Raw genomic sequence first — 16,015 nt, 5'->3', positions numbered from 1 at the left:
TGGCATACAAAATAAAGCCACCAACATTTTAAGTCATCAACATTTATATATATATAATATATATATATAGAGAGAGAGAGAGAGAGAGAGAGAGAGAGAGAGAGAGAGAGAGAGAGAAACTCAGGGTGCCACCCCCTGCTGAGAAAGACATTGTGAGAACCAGGGTGATGCCCCCCCTGAAAAGAAAGCAAGGGACTAGCATCTGGAAGCTCCCTGGTGTCTGGAAGTTACATCTATTCATAGATTGTCTGTAAGTCATGTCAATCAATGGACCAGCCAATTATCTTGGAGCTGTGTGTGGGGACCACCCCTCTTCCGGTCCACAGGAAGCTTACACTAGAATGGACAGAGGATTCCATTTTTTTTTTTCTTTCAGGAAGAGTAGTGTGGTGGCAGGGCAGACAGAGTAGACATACCTCCTAACTTTCAGAACTTCACGTGTTCTCTTTGGAAGTGTGGATAGCTAGGTGAAGGTGACTCTCTCTCTCTCTCTCTCTCTCTCTCTCTCTCTCTCTGCTAACCCCTAATATACTTTAATAAATGCTTAAAAGCCTAAATTGTTGCCAAATTTATCAGTAAACTTAGCTAGTTACACACACACACACACACACACACACACACACACACACACACACACACACACACACACACTGGAGGATAGGGGGGCCAGATAGGCGATTACACATTAGATTTTAAACATCACAGTTTGGTGAGCCATGAAACAGTGCTGAACCCCCCAATCTTCTAACCTTCAAGTAGGGTAAGAAACTCTTTCCTTATTTGCCTGTCCTTTAAATCTGTCTGAGGTCAAATTGAACACAGGTCTTTCTGACTTCAGGGCTGGTACACTATTCACTGCACCACCTGACTGCCCCAGTGAATATTACTTTCAAGGAGAATTGGACTTTGGAGTTGGGAGGGGAATGGAGAAAGTACTTAGAAAGAAGGGGAGAAGAAAGGCTAGGTCCTCCTTTCCAAGATATTTTGTTATGATTATTGCCCACATATGTACTCTGTGATCCAGCTAAACTGTGGTCCTTCTTGTTATTCCTCACACACAACACCACAATTATCTCACTTCTATGCCTTTGCACATACGGTCCCTCAGGCCTGGAGTGAACATCTCCTTACCTCCATGTTCTTACAATCCTTGGATTCCTTCAATGCTCAGCTTGTTTTGTGGATTGAATGAAATATTTCCTAAAGCACTTAATGCAATATTTGACTTAAGTGCTTAGTAAATGCTTGTTTCTTTGCTTTTCCTGCACAGCTACTTTTGTCTTTATTTGTATCTAGTTATATGTACATATAATATCTCCCAAATCAAAAAATAAATTCCTTGAAAACACCAACTCTTTCATTTTTGTTTTGTCTACACAGAGCCTTATACCATACAGGCACACAATGGATGCTTGATGTATGCTTCTTGATTGCTTGAATGACTGAATTTGACAAAGATTAGTTTATAAGATCTTTTTAACTCCTCCCCTTAACCTTTTCAATAGTTATCATTTCAAAAATTTACACTTTTTTGAGTCTTGAGCCAACTTCTCTGCCATTTTCTAGCCCTAAAGGAAGTTTCCTAACCTGATTGTAACAAATTGTTTTCTGTTTTATAGCAAACGGTCTTCCATTCATTGCCTAAAACTGTTATTTAAGGCTCCAGCCATTTCAAAAGCCATGTGGTTTGGGACCTCAGGACTAAGCCTCCTGGATATGTTACTTTCACCTCCTACCCCTATTGTGACACAACAATAGTCTTCTTCCTAGCCCTAGTTTCACCTTGATGTTCAAAACCTGGTGCCCTGGGTGAAGAGCTCATCACATTCTTATTTTCTGTATTCTCTGGGCCCAGAACTCATTGGAGAATAGAGTTAACAGACAGGATCTGGCATCTTTTTCTTAAAATAAATTGACTCAAACAAATAGTAGATACCTTTTTTTTTTTGATCCACCTCAATTCCCTTTATACAAGTTTCTGAGTCAACTACAGATTTCCAACTCCAATCCTAAGGGAAAACTTTGTAGCCTCCAAGTCTCACAATAGTCACTTTTAATGAATAAATGGCAAACAATTTCCCTCATCAATAAAGCTGTAGTATGATACCATTTATATATCCTTAGGAGAATTGTAAAGTGGGGGAAAAAAACACAAGTCCAATATAAGAAGAGTAAGATTACCTGAATTTATTGACTAAAGGAGGAGATAAGACTGATGGTAAATAATTAATGACAAGATATCAATACATATTGGTTTATGGATTGATAAAAGGTAAACTACTCAAGAGAAATTCCTATTACAGTTATGAGAAAGAATTCTATTATGGTGAAAGGAACTTACAGCCAACTTACTTTCCTGTTGTCTATTGTTTTTTCACTTAGAGAAATATAGGAAAAGCTGTTCATGCAACCCCCTATCAACTGAAAGCTCTGATAATAGGCACTTTTTCCTGCACATTCTAGAGTTCCATGATAATTGATATCTGAAACTGATCCTGAGGCCTCTAAATTCCAGAATAGCCTTATGAATCATAGACAAGCATATTTTGTTCATAGAGTTGTAATACTAAGTATAGTTTAAATATAAGAAATGCTATTAATCCAGGCAGAATATCTATAGTACCTCTATTAAGCTTTCTACTTCATTCTCTGACCATGCCAGAGAACAAAGACAATATTTTATATTCTATTAGAAAACTTGGTTCATAAGAAAATGTTTTATTTTTGAAAAAGTCTATTTAGAAAACATGATCTTCAGTTGTGTTTACTCTCCCCAGACAAAATCCATTGTAGAACTCCTGACTTAACCAGGACATACGTTTCCCCAACCTCTTTCTACAATGAAAATCATCTATAGTGGTATACATTCATTTCTTTTTATAAGGCAAGACCACCTTCTCAAGCTAACCTCCCAACCCAGTTTCTCCCCTCCATTGTTGTTGTTGTTTTAATCATAGTCTTCTACAGTCTTTCAATTGTGGGGAGACTAAAGAAATTGCTATCTCCTCTCTTCTCACTGCTCCCATAGACAGGGCTTCAGAATTACTATCCCTCTCCCCTTTGCCTTTTTTTCTCCCTGAAGAATCCATTTCTCAGTGTCATTTTTCCCTTAGAAACTATTGATTCATTTACAGGGGAAGACAGGTTTTAGTTATCAGCTTTTAACGTTCAGAATGTTACTTCATATTTACCTCCTGCCTTTCTTCCAATTCTTTAATATCTCCTCAAACCTTTAGCCCTTTAGATACCTCTGCCTCTTAATGATTCTTTTTTTGTTCTTTCTTTTACCCTCAGGACAATTTCTTGTTGTTTCTTTTTAAACAATAGCCTAAAATCTGAAAGAGAGCTCTGATTTCTAAACTACTATCTTCTTTTTTTTTTTAATTTAAAAAAAAAAATTTTGGTGAGGCAATTGGGGTTAAGTGACTTGCCCAGGGTCACACAGCTAGTAAGTGTTAAGTGTCTGAGCCTGGTTTGAACTCAGGTCCTCCTGAATCCAGGGCCGGTGCTCCATCCACTGTGCCACCTACTACCCCTAGTATTTTCTTTTTAAAGCTTGATTTCTCTTTTAAACAATTCTATACATTATTGATTGTTCCATTATCTTTGGGGAATCAGCTGAATTTATTTTTTCACTATAAAAATTTTCCATAGACAATGAAATAATATAATACTGAACATATATGAATAAAATATATCTAATTCATAAAAATAGAAGTATCAAAAGGCATAGAAAATAAAACAAGTAAGCATAAAAATTCAGTGATGAATTTCTAAAATTAAAATAAACAAAAAAGGACAGCATAAAATTGACCAGATTATTGAAAAAGTTAAATTGGAACCTAAGAAGGCACCTTTTATTGGGAAATTGGCTAACCAAATTAAGGTTCATGGATATAATGGATTAGTGTGCCAAAAGTTTAGCACACTAATTTCAGCGGAAACTCTATGAACTGATGCAGAATGAAGGAAGTAAAACTAGGAAAACAACTTATTCAAGGATATCACCATGATAGATTAAAAAAATATACTACTCAATGATAAAACATGAGTTCCAAAGAGAGAAAATGAAATGTGCCATTCACCTTATGTTAGAAAAGCAGTAAACTTAAAAGACAAAAACTGACATGTATTTTTGGCCATAACTAACATATGAATTTGTAGGTATAGATATTTATTAAGAGTTTTTTTTATGGAGTGACATTGTACAAATTGCATCAGTTCATCCTACTCAGCATTCTCTACAACTTCATAATAATCTATGACATAATAGCATTCCAATAGATTAAGATATCAAAATTTGTTTAGTCATTCTTCAATTGTCTAAGAAGCAATCTAAGGTATTCACTTGTATTCTATTTTTCTTTTTTTTTAAACCTCCTTTTAATATCTCTTTCAGGATTAAGATGTTTGTTTTGTATACAACTTTTTTCTACCTGGTATTATCTTCTCCCTTAACCCACCCCTCAGTATCCCAGTTTGTTTCCCTATTAAGTTTGATGCATTCCTGAATAAAACTCCCGTGTGTGTGTGCATGTACATGTGTTCAACCCTTCTTTGTCAGTTTTAGATGAAAGATTCATCTGATGTTGCCCACTCCTCTAATTCTTTCCTCCATGTTTATACTCTCTTCTTATTAAACACCACAGTTATGTGAAATAGCAACTTCCACTTCTATTTTCATAACCTTGTTTGCCTCAGTTTCCTCATCTGTAAAATGAGCTAGAGAAGGAAATGGCAAACCACTCCAGTACCTTTGCCAAGAAAACCCCAAATGGACTCCCAAAGAGTTGGACGTGACTTAAAAAAGACTAAACAGCAACCAAAGTTTGTAGCTGTATGCCTGAGCAAATAAAGAATTCTGTTTAACAAGCTAAACCTGGGACTTTCCAGGAAACAAACTTCAAGGAGCATCAAGACAAATTGTTCTCAGCCTGTTCTCAGCTTGTTCTTAAAGGTCATTTTGTTCTTGGAAGTGTGTTTGAGATTGGCTCATGCTCAGAGAGAATAGGTGGTACCAGTAATGTATGCCTTCTTTCTTTCCTCAAAAGTGTTTCGAAAAATACCTTCTTCACTTATGACTGAGATATAATCATTAGTGATTCATTCCTTTGCCAAATATACAAGTACTCCTGGGAAGGATAACTTAGTAAGTCCTACTGAGTCAGTAGTATGAATGAACTATCAGATTGCTTTCATCACTGCTGGGCAACAGGCTGAGTGCATAGAGGATACCTCTATATGAGGTCTGACAGTCCTTTGTGATCTTGACCCAATAGCCCACTGGGGCAACCCCACTCTATTCATATTATGTAGTACTTAGTCCCTTCAATTAAATAAATGTTTAATTAAGCTGACAAATCCTTGGAAAGAGAAGTAAAGATATAGGTAGTAGTGTCACAAATAGATGAGTGATATACATTTCAGACACATGACTTTTGGAATCACTGGACCAAATGAGTTAATGAGATTCCTTCAAACCTTAGGATTCTATTAATGGAGATGATTTATTTGAGAATCTTGAGCACCACTGATTAACCTCACATGGCAATGGAACTGGGTGGTCCTGAAACTGGGGGAATTGTCTCACTTGCATTTCTCCCTTCTTGTGGTAAAAAGTTTTAACAGTCAGTTAGATAATGGAGAGACGCCAGTTTTTGGGTTTTTTTTAGGACCACCTTTTTGGGGAGGAGACCAACAGCATTGCCTGCTGAGCACTCGACTTCTGACTTCCGGGGGTGGGTGCGAGCTTAAAAGGCCAAGGAGAGAACGGAAGTGGGAGCTTTTTCCTGCTCCGCTGGTCTCCTGGCTGCGCTGCACAGACAGACGCGTACTGGAGTTTGACTCGGCCCGGCTCTCGGTTAACAGCCACGGGCTTGACCTCGTCTCTCTCCCTAAAAGTGGCCTTGGGTTTTGGTGAGTTTTATACAGAATATAGACTAAGCCTAGACTTAAGATAATTTGTATTGTATTTCTACTTTCCTATCCTTCTAATCAACATCACCTTGTGACTACCATACAATAAAGGCTCTATCTAGAAAACCAGAAGCTTCTTCCATTTACTAGTCTGAGAGATAAATTAAGGGAAAGGTTAAGTAGGGGAGATTTATGATCTAATATCCAATTTTAATCTCACATTCTAAAGCTATCGCTATACTTGGTCAAAATATGGCTCATTAATTTGGGGAATAATTTATCAATGTACGTGAAAAATCAGTAAGCTGGGATCAGCTATTATCATATTGAGGTAGCAAGAGGGTAAGTCCCCTTCTTGAAAAGTGGGTCAGTTCAACCTCATTTCTAATTGAGATGTTGAGTGCATTCTGGGTCTTTTGTTTGTAATAAAAATCAAGAGCTTTGCTCTTAGCCCATTAAAGGTAGTATATTCAGGAGAAAAGTAATGTGATGGCAATTGTCCCAGTTCCAGATGAGCGAAATTACATAATTTCATTAGAATTTGATGACATTTGATCACCTTCACTCCTTTGATCAATGTCAGTATGTGATTAGCCTCAAAATTATAAGAACAAGTTTGAATTGATTGAACTCATGTGACTCCTATGTATAGCTGTATCTTTATTCATTCAATCTACAGTCTTTGTAACTTTAATGAATTCTATTGCATATGTAATAAAGAAATAAAATTACTATCTACATAACACTTTTTGCTTGGATTTTGTTGTAGTTTGTTTGCTAAGAGATGGTTTGGACCTGTGATTTCCTTGATGTGAGGAATTGTTTCTATGGAGATAAATAATATATAAAAACTACAATGTTAGAGAACCACTGAAAGACCAAGTGCCTGGCCCAGGTTCACATAATTAGGATCCATGAGGGATGGGACTTGAATTCAGATTTCTTGACTCCAAGGCCAGATTTCTGTCCACTATACCATGCTGCCACTTTAAATATCAATCAGTCAAGAAGCATTTGTGAAATGCCTGCTACATGTCAGGACTTATGCTAGATGCTGGGGATAGAAAGACAACAATGAAACAGCCCTTCACCTTATTCTATTGGGGTTACCTGGAGAAATAGATGGATTACTTTTTTGTGTGTGTGTGGCAATGAAGGTTAAGTGACTCACCCAGGGTAACACAGCTAGTAAATGTCAAGTGCCTGAGGCCAGATTTGAACTAAGGTCCTCCTGAATACAGGGCCAGTGCTTTATCCACTGCATCACCTAGCTGCCCCAAATGGATTACTTCTAAGGTAATATCCACATTAATGAACTACTCAGTAATTCCTTTGGGAGAAATTTTAGAATTCAATTCTATCTTCAATTTAGGTTCAGTACAAGCAATGTTCCACCCATTCATTATTCATTTAAAAAATTAGTTTAATCAGATAAACAAAAGAAAACAAATTTTATTCAATTTAATAAGAATTTGTTAGAACAAAGCTAACTGCTGATTTTTACAGGAAGAGTTGGATTCAGGTCCATACTGGATATGTGATCCTGAACAAGATGCAACCTACCAATGTCTTAGGAAGCTCTCTAAGAATAGATGATGATGTGATGGTGCCAAACTTCATTAATAGAGAATTTCCTCACATGGAAGTTTTCTATTCTAATGAAATCAGAGGTCCAGTCCCTCTCCCTGTTGCATTTTGTAATGGATATACTCATAAAAAAAATATTTTTTGTTAGCTAAAATTCAAATAATTAACATTTATGGGGTTTTTTTTGTTTATTTATTTATTTTCCATATAAATATTTTATTATTTTCCAGTTACATTTAGAGATAGTTTTCAACTTTTGTTTTCGTAAGATTTCTAGTTTCAAATTTTTCTCCCTCCCTCCCCCCCTCCCCAAGACAGAAAGTAATCTGATATAGGTTATGTATACACAATCACATTAAACATATTTCTGCATTAGTCATGCTGTGAAAGAAGAATCAGAGCACAAAGGAAAAACCTCAAAAAAGATAAACAATAGAAATAGTATGGTTCGATCTGTATCTAGATTCCACAGTTCTTTTTTTTTTTTTTCTGGATTTGGAGAACATTATCCATCATGAGTCCTTTGGAACTATCTTGGACCACTGTATTGCTGAGAAGAGTCAAGTCCATCACAGCTGATCAACACACAATGTTATTAACACTGTGTATAATGTACTCCTGGTTCTGCTCATCTCACTCATCATCAGTTCATGCAAGTCCTTCCAGGTTTCTCTGAAATCTGCCACTCATCAACTCTTACAGTACAATAGTATTCCATTACATTCATATATCACAACTCGTTCAGCCATTCCCCAATTGATAGGTAACCCCTCAATTTCCAATTCCTTGTCACCATAAAAAGAGCAGCTATAAATATTTTTGTACATGTGGGTCCTTTTTCCTTTTCCATGATCTCCCTGGGAAAAATACCTAATAGTGGTATTGCTGGGTCAAAGGGTATGCACAGCTTTATAGCCCTTTGGGCATAGTTGCAAACTGCACGCCAGAATGGTTGGATAAGTTCACAGCTCCACCAACAATGCATTAGTGTCCCAATTTTTCCACAAGTTCTCCAACATTTATTATTTTCCTTTTTTGTCATATTAGCCAATCTGATAGGTGTCAGATGGTACCTCAGAGTTCTTTTAATTTGCATTTCTCTAATCAATAGTGATTTAGAGCATGTTTTCATATGGCAATATATAACTTTGATTTCTTCATCAGAAAAATGACTTTAACCATTTCTCAATTGGGGAATGACTTGGATTCTTATAAATTTGACTTAGTTCCTAGGTAGTGCAGTGTATAAAGCACTGGCCCTGGATTCAGGAGGACCTGAGTTCAAATCAGCGTCAGACACTTGACACTTACCAGCTGTGTGACCTTGGGCAAGTCACTTAACCCTCATTGACCAGCAAAAAAAAAAGACTAATTCATCTCTGAATATCATTTCTCTGCTATGATTAAGTAAATGTGCCTTTTATATGTTTTTAAGAACTTTATAGTACATCATTTTGTTCTCAATCAATAAGGATGTATTAAGTGACCGTTTATCACAGTCAATGTGCTAGGCAATGATAATAGTAATACAAAGAATGAAACAAACTCTCCCAACCCTAAAGGGGTTTACATTCTTTTTTTAGGGGGTTTACATTCTAATGGGGAAAACAAAAATATATACACAAGTATATACAGAATAATTATAAAGGGGATAAATATAAATAAATCCAAGATAGGGAGGGAGGTTGCTAACTGTTGAGAATTTCAGAAAAGACTTCATGTAGATGGTTGTACTTGAACTGTGTCTTGAAGGAAAAGAAGCATTCTATCAAATGGAGGTGAGGAGGGATTGCATTCCAGGTATGGGGAAGAGCCAATGCAAAGGCATAGAGATGGGCAAAGTAATGCCATATGTAAGAAATAGAGACAGGGACAACTAGGTGGCAAAGTGGATAGAGCACCAGCCCTGGAGTCAGGAGTACCATGACACTAACTAGCTGTGTGACCCTGGGCAAGACACTTAACGCTAACTGCCTCACTGAGCAAGAGCGAGAGCAAGAGAGAGCTAAGTCCCAGTGAGTAGGAAGGGGAGCATTTACTATACAATGAGAATGGAAAGTGAGGGGCAGGTTTTAATTAATTAATTAATTAATTAATTAATTAATTTAATTAAAAGCCTAAACAGTGAATTCTTTGTTTATGTTTTATCCTAGCTCCAATGGAAAGCCACAACAATAGTGTGGAGTGGTGTAAATACTTGTTATCATTCCTATTTAAAGATGAGCAAGGTTCACACAGGTTTGTTTAAGGTTCAACAAGTTTTTACGTGGCAGGTCTAGAATTTGTAGACTGCGGATACACCAGTCTTTTTCCCATACTTTACTTCACCTTTATTTCTATGTTCACATAGGTCATGTCTACAAAGCTAAATGTTTTAATGTATTACTTGGCCCTCAGGTATTTTAAAACTCTTTTATGTGTTGTGTACATAAAAGATTACTGGACGAGAGGCAATAGAGATAAGACTGATACCAGCATAGAGGAGGTGCTAAGCTAGTTTGCCAGAAGCCCTCCCCTAAATGGGGTAGGAAAAAATGGTTGGAAGCAACATTTTGATAAGATTTAAACCAGGAAGAACACACAAAGGGAGGGCAGCTAGATGGTGCAGTGGATAAGGCACTGGTCCTGGATCCAGGAGGACCTGAATTCAAATCCAGCCTCAGGCACTTGACACTTACTAGCTGTGTGACCTGGGTAAGTCACCTTTAACCCCCATTGCCCCCACAAAAATAAATAATAAATAAATAAATGAATGAATGAATAAATAAATAGATTTTTAAAAACAAGAACACACAAAGGAACCAAAGCTCACACTTGCAGGTTCTAGTTAAGGTTCAAGTTAGAGTTGGAAAGGACCTCAGAGACTGTGTATTGCAAACCACTCATTACATAATGAGAAAACAAGGAAATGAAGTGACTTGCCCAAAGTCTCGTAAGCAGTAAATAAGAGAAGACAGATTTTTAACCCAGGATCTCAGACTCTACATTCAGTACCCTTTCTACTGTATCTGTACCCTATCTACTGTATAGCTTTTGCTCTTATTATTTATTAGTTACTCCAGGTAGACTGGCATGAGAATATGACACATGCCTGAGTCAGTCAATAAGCATTTATTAAGTACTCACTAGGTGTCAGGCATTATGTTAAATGCTAGAAAGGCAAAGGACAGTCCCTGCCCTCTAGAAGCTCACATTCTAATGGGGTAAGACAATACATAAAAAGAATTTGAAAAGAGGGTGGGAAGAGGAGGACAGAGTACCTGGCAAGGGTGAGATAGAGGGAAGTATAAGGGGACTGATGAAGTCCTGCAGCTGGATAGGACATTATGAGATGGCTAACTTGGGAGGAGCTCTCCAATCTTATGCTCCACTATTGGTCATAAGGAAGCAGGGAAACCAGGGGCAGGGGGGTACCAAAGAGGTGTGTTTCAGATATGATATGATCTTGGAAGATGATGAGTTTCTAGAAACCATACCGAAGTCACGGAGAGCATGCAGGTAGAAAATAAGATGTTCAATGAAGTCTGAAGCTCCCATCCAGACTCTGGCTGCCAATGACTTCTACAGTCATTCAGTTACAACTTCTTAAGGTATTCTGTCCAGAGGTGGAAAATGTGGTGTTTGGGCATAAATCACAGCAACCTATAATAGAGGTAACATAATTCATTATTGATGTGTTAGTAATGATCACATACTTATGTATTTCACAAATCAGTGGTTTCCTCAGAATGGATACTTCCTCCTGTAATACAAATTACAAGGCAGCCAGACCTTAATAGACATAGTCAAACCATACATAAACTAACTCTCTCTCTCTCTCTCTCTCTGTCTCTCTCTCTTTTTTTATAACATTATACATATATACATAGGTACTGAGAGAATACATTATTTACATATATAAAGTGTCTCTTCCCACTCTAATTCATCTTCTACTCAAATGTCAAAGTGATCTCCCAAAAGCACAAATCTGACCATGTCAACATCACCCACACTTAATAAACTCCAGTGACTCCCTAATACCTCCAAGATCAAATATAAAAGCCTCTATTTGGGATTCAAAAACCATTCTGAACCTGCTCCACTCTTCCTAGTCTTATTGTAATACATATACCATGTGATCCAGTGACACTGGCCACCTTGCTTTTGCTCAAATATTCCACTCCATCTCCCTACACTGGGTATTTCACTGCCTGTCCTTATACTTAAAATGGTCTCCTTTCCTTATTTCTGCCCCAGGCTTCTCTGAAGTTCCAACTAAAATGCCACCTTCTCAGAAAGCCTTTCCAAATCTCTCTTGATTCTTAACATCTCTTCCCCTATGTGATTATTTCAAATTTATCATATATAACACATACACATACATATGTATATAATATCCTACATAGAAACATAAATATATAAAATATTATGTGTGTATATATTTGTGAAAAGTGTTTGCTTGTTGCTCCCCGCCCCCCCCCAATGAATTACTGGAGAGCAGAGACTTTCTTTTGCCTTACTTTATATCCCAGTGCTTAGCACATGGCCTGACACACAGTAGGTACTTAACAAATGTTTATTGACTGACTGACATATACTATATATATATATATATGTCCATTATATAGTTTGATTGAAGTTATTTTTTCATTATCCACTATTCAAATATTTATTAAATTTCTGTTCATTTAAGTTGCATATGCGAATTAGTATGATCTAGTACAGGGCTTCTTAAACTTTTTCAATTCATGATCACTTTTCATCCAATACATTTTTATGCAATCCCGGGTATATAGTATACTATACCCTTTTACTGTTGCCAATCTTTTGCAACCCCCACACTCAGCTATGTGATCATATGGGCTTTATACAACGTTTAAGAAGCTTCGGTCGAATAAATAGAGAAGCAGACTTGAGCAGGAAACCTAGATTAAGTCTCACCTTTGACGTACACTATCTGTGTGACCTCTGGAGAAGTCTCAGCTTCTCAGTAGTCAAAGGAACTCTCTAAGAATAATGTGTGAAGGTTTAGGTTATGCTTTTTAGTCTAGGCCTGTGATCTCATCAGCATGGAAAAGTCCCTTTGTAGAAATTCTCCCTGCTGATAAAGGGATTTTGTTGTTGTTCAGTCATTTCTGTCATGTCAGGCTCTCTGTGACCTCCTTTAGGGTTTTCTTGGCAAGGATACTGGAGTGGTTTGCCATTTGTTTCTCTAGCTCACTTTATAGATAAGAAAACTGAGGCAAACAGGTTTAAATGACTTGCCCAGGATCAAACAGTTAGGAAGTATCCAAGGCCAGATTGGAACTCAGGAATTTGAGTCTTTCTGTGTCCAGGCCCCATGCTCTTTCCTTTGTGCTACCTCACAGCCCCTGATAAAGGTCTACTTGCCTGTAATTTCCTGCGGCACTGAAAGGTTAAATCTGTTTATGAGCACACAACATCTAGGAAAGGCAGGCCAAGCCAAGGCCAGCTCTCTAAGACGGCTAGGTAGCTCTAAGACTAGAGTGTTGAATCTTGGGTCAGGAAGATCTGAATTCAAATTTGGCCCCCAAAAAGCTTATTAGCCCTGTGACCATGGACAAGGACTTAACTACTTCCTGCCTCAGTTTCTCTATCTGTAAAATGGGGATAATATTGGTCCCTATCTGTAAGGATTGTTGTGAAGAGATCTAATAAGAATATATTGTGAAGTGCTTTCTGGCCATAAAAACACCTAGGAATACTAGATTTGTTTGTTTAATATGCAGCACTACCTCTTAGACAAAGAATATTAGTATGACTTATTCATGTAAGGAAGGAAAGATTAAGAGAATAAGACTATAAACAATATAAAGGCTGATGTTTAGCTTTGGCTGCTGGAAGGAGCAAGCTGCCTAATGAATTCTTTATTTTGCAAGGTCAGGGAGAAGAAAGGACAAAGTACCACAGCATAAATTAGCACTGTAGAGGTTTCTGGAAAGGAGAGCATTGGAAATCTTTATTGTAGACTAAGAATGTTTCATAATCACCTTACAAAAACAATTGAGTTACCAGTTAATTGAATCGGTTTGTGGCTACTATTGTACTAGCTAATCTTGAAGCTCTGTCTAATTATTGGCTATTTTTCATCTCACTTTGGAAGATTTGAGAGATTTTCTATAGGATCAAAATTTCTGATGTTCAAAGTAAAATCCTAACTCTTCAAATTCATAAGGATGAACCAGTAGTAACAGACCAGATTTAAGGTTTTTATGCCTCCTTCTTGTGTTTCTGTTTCTCCTCTCTCTCTCTCTCTCTCTCTCTCTCTCTCTCTTCTCTCTCTCTCTCTCTCTCTCTCTTTCTTGCTCTTCTTATAATTTCTATTCAGGAAGAAGGCAAAAATTACAGCGCAGGAATGATTTGATAAAATCCCTATTCCTGTTTGTATTCTTAAGGCATACTTCTTTAATCTTTCACATAATGTACTTGAAACTGACGCAGAAAGCATTACAAAGAGTGTGTCTGAGGTTCAACTATGCACAAAATAATGATAACAAATGAATTGTTTACTCAGTCTGTTATGTTCAGGTTATCCAATTATGTTCCACTCTTCAAAGTCCTCTGTTCGACCAACCCATTTGCTACTTGAGTCATTTTCCTATACAAGTAATAAGTTCTACATTTCAATGGAATAATTTTTTTTCAGATGAAAGGGTCTTCATAGTTAAGTTCAGTTTTAATCATTCCAAAAAGCTTCTATAAAATAGGTTGTACATTGCAATAGAATCATTTCTCATTTGAAAGTTTTAATTGCTCAAGTTCTATGTTTCAATAATTATAAAAATGTTGCAAACTCACCAATAAGCCATCTCTTGCCATAGACTCATAGGATTCAGGGTTGGAAGGGACCTTAGAGATTATTCAGTGCAACCTGGTCATTTTTAGTTAAATAAACAGAGTAAAAGGAAAAAGTGTCTTGCCCCAAATCAGAAAGTATGAGGTACCAGAGGCAGGATTGGACCCTAAGTCCCATGACTCCAAATGTACTTTATCTGGCCACTGTACACACAGCTGCCTCCCTAGATGTTGTTTCTCTGGCTGATCCACCCTGGAGTCATAGTTACCACAGTCATTCTGCTTTCCAGCCTAAGCTGATTTCAACAATGAAGATCTGCAAAACAAAGGAAGTGCTAAATCTATAAGAGAAATAATAGGATCATATATCTAACACTGGAAGAAAATTCAGATGTCATCTTCTCCAAATTGTTATGTTAGAGATGAGGGTACTAGGAATGGAAGTGAAATAATTTACCCAAGATCACACAGATTGTGAACAGAATTTGAACTAAGATTCTGACACCAGAACCAGTATTCATTGCTTTATACCATGACACTGGCCCTGGAGTCAAGAGGACCTGAGTACAAATCTCACATCCTGCACTTACTAGCTGTGTGACCCTGGGCAAGTCACTTAACCCTAATTGCCTTAAACATTTAGGGCCATCTCCCTGATGTCCCTCACGCTCACCTTATAATCCAATTAAGTACAAGTCATGACATCACCCTGATGTCATGGTCCTTTTCAAGAACAAAGGACAAATAGCAACAACACTAACCATTCAGTCCCTTCTAACTGGGCAGCAGGTACCAGGTCTTAGTCTTGTAGAGATGCTCTAGGGTAATACATCACAGCATTGGTGGATGATGCCAATGAAATTATGATTGCAAATATATGAGATGTTTTATATAACTTGGATATGACCTCCTCCAAGAAGAATATATTGCATAAATTCGCTAAATAAAAAAGAAGCAAAGGAAACCCTCTACCTAAGTAATTTCTGAGTAATATGAAATGGTTTGTAGGGGGGAAGAATTCCTGAATACAGTGATTGGTTAAATCCTGTTGCAATGGAAGAGAATAAAGGCCAGTTCATATTTGTAGAAAATGGAAGCAGTGTATTTTAGCACTGAGAAAATAACAGGGTTTAAAAGAACTAGATCCCTGTGTGTAACAGATTTCATGGGTGAACAACTTTATTTTCAGTAAGGTTTTCCTTCCATAGTTTGCTACTCATCTTGTTGGCACATTAAATTTTATTATCTCGATCTGTAGGGTAATACAAAAATAAGTTATATATTTCTTCATTAATTACTAAAGTTTCGATATCTTCCTCAATCAGCTAGGCTCAGAATCCCCACCCTAAATCATCAACTATTATTTACTTTTAAAACTTTAGAAACCTCCTTTTGCATAAATATTTATTCACATCTCTATAAATTAAAACCCCTAATCTAAAAGTTACTAATATGTACAACTAATTCACAAAACCAATAAAAATTATAAATAACTTTTCATTACTTTAGCTATGAGAAATAAAGCAGAGTGACTGCTAACCATCCCAATAATTGCAAATGACTTTACCAAGTCTCTTCAAAAGAATTCTCTTCATTGAGGAAAGAATGAATATACACACTTATCTGTGTATAGAAATAGGAGGAGAAGAGGATAAGAGAAAGGAGGACAATGATAAAAGGGAGGATGGACTAAGGGAGGCAGTAGTTAGAGGCAAAA

This window comes from Dromiciops gliroides, chromosome 1 (genome assembly GCF_019393635.1).
Source record: "Dromiciops gliroides isolate mDroGli1 chromosome 1, mDroGli1.pri, whole genome shotgun sequence".
Lineage (NCBI taxonomy): Eukaryota > Metazoa > Chordata > Mammalia > Microbiotheria > Microbiotheriidae > Dromiciops > Dromiciops gliroides.
The sequence above is the reverse complement of the archived record's forward strand: the minus strand, read 5'-3'. Positions refer to the sequence as shown.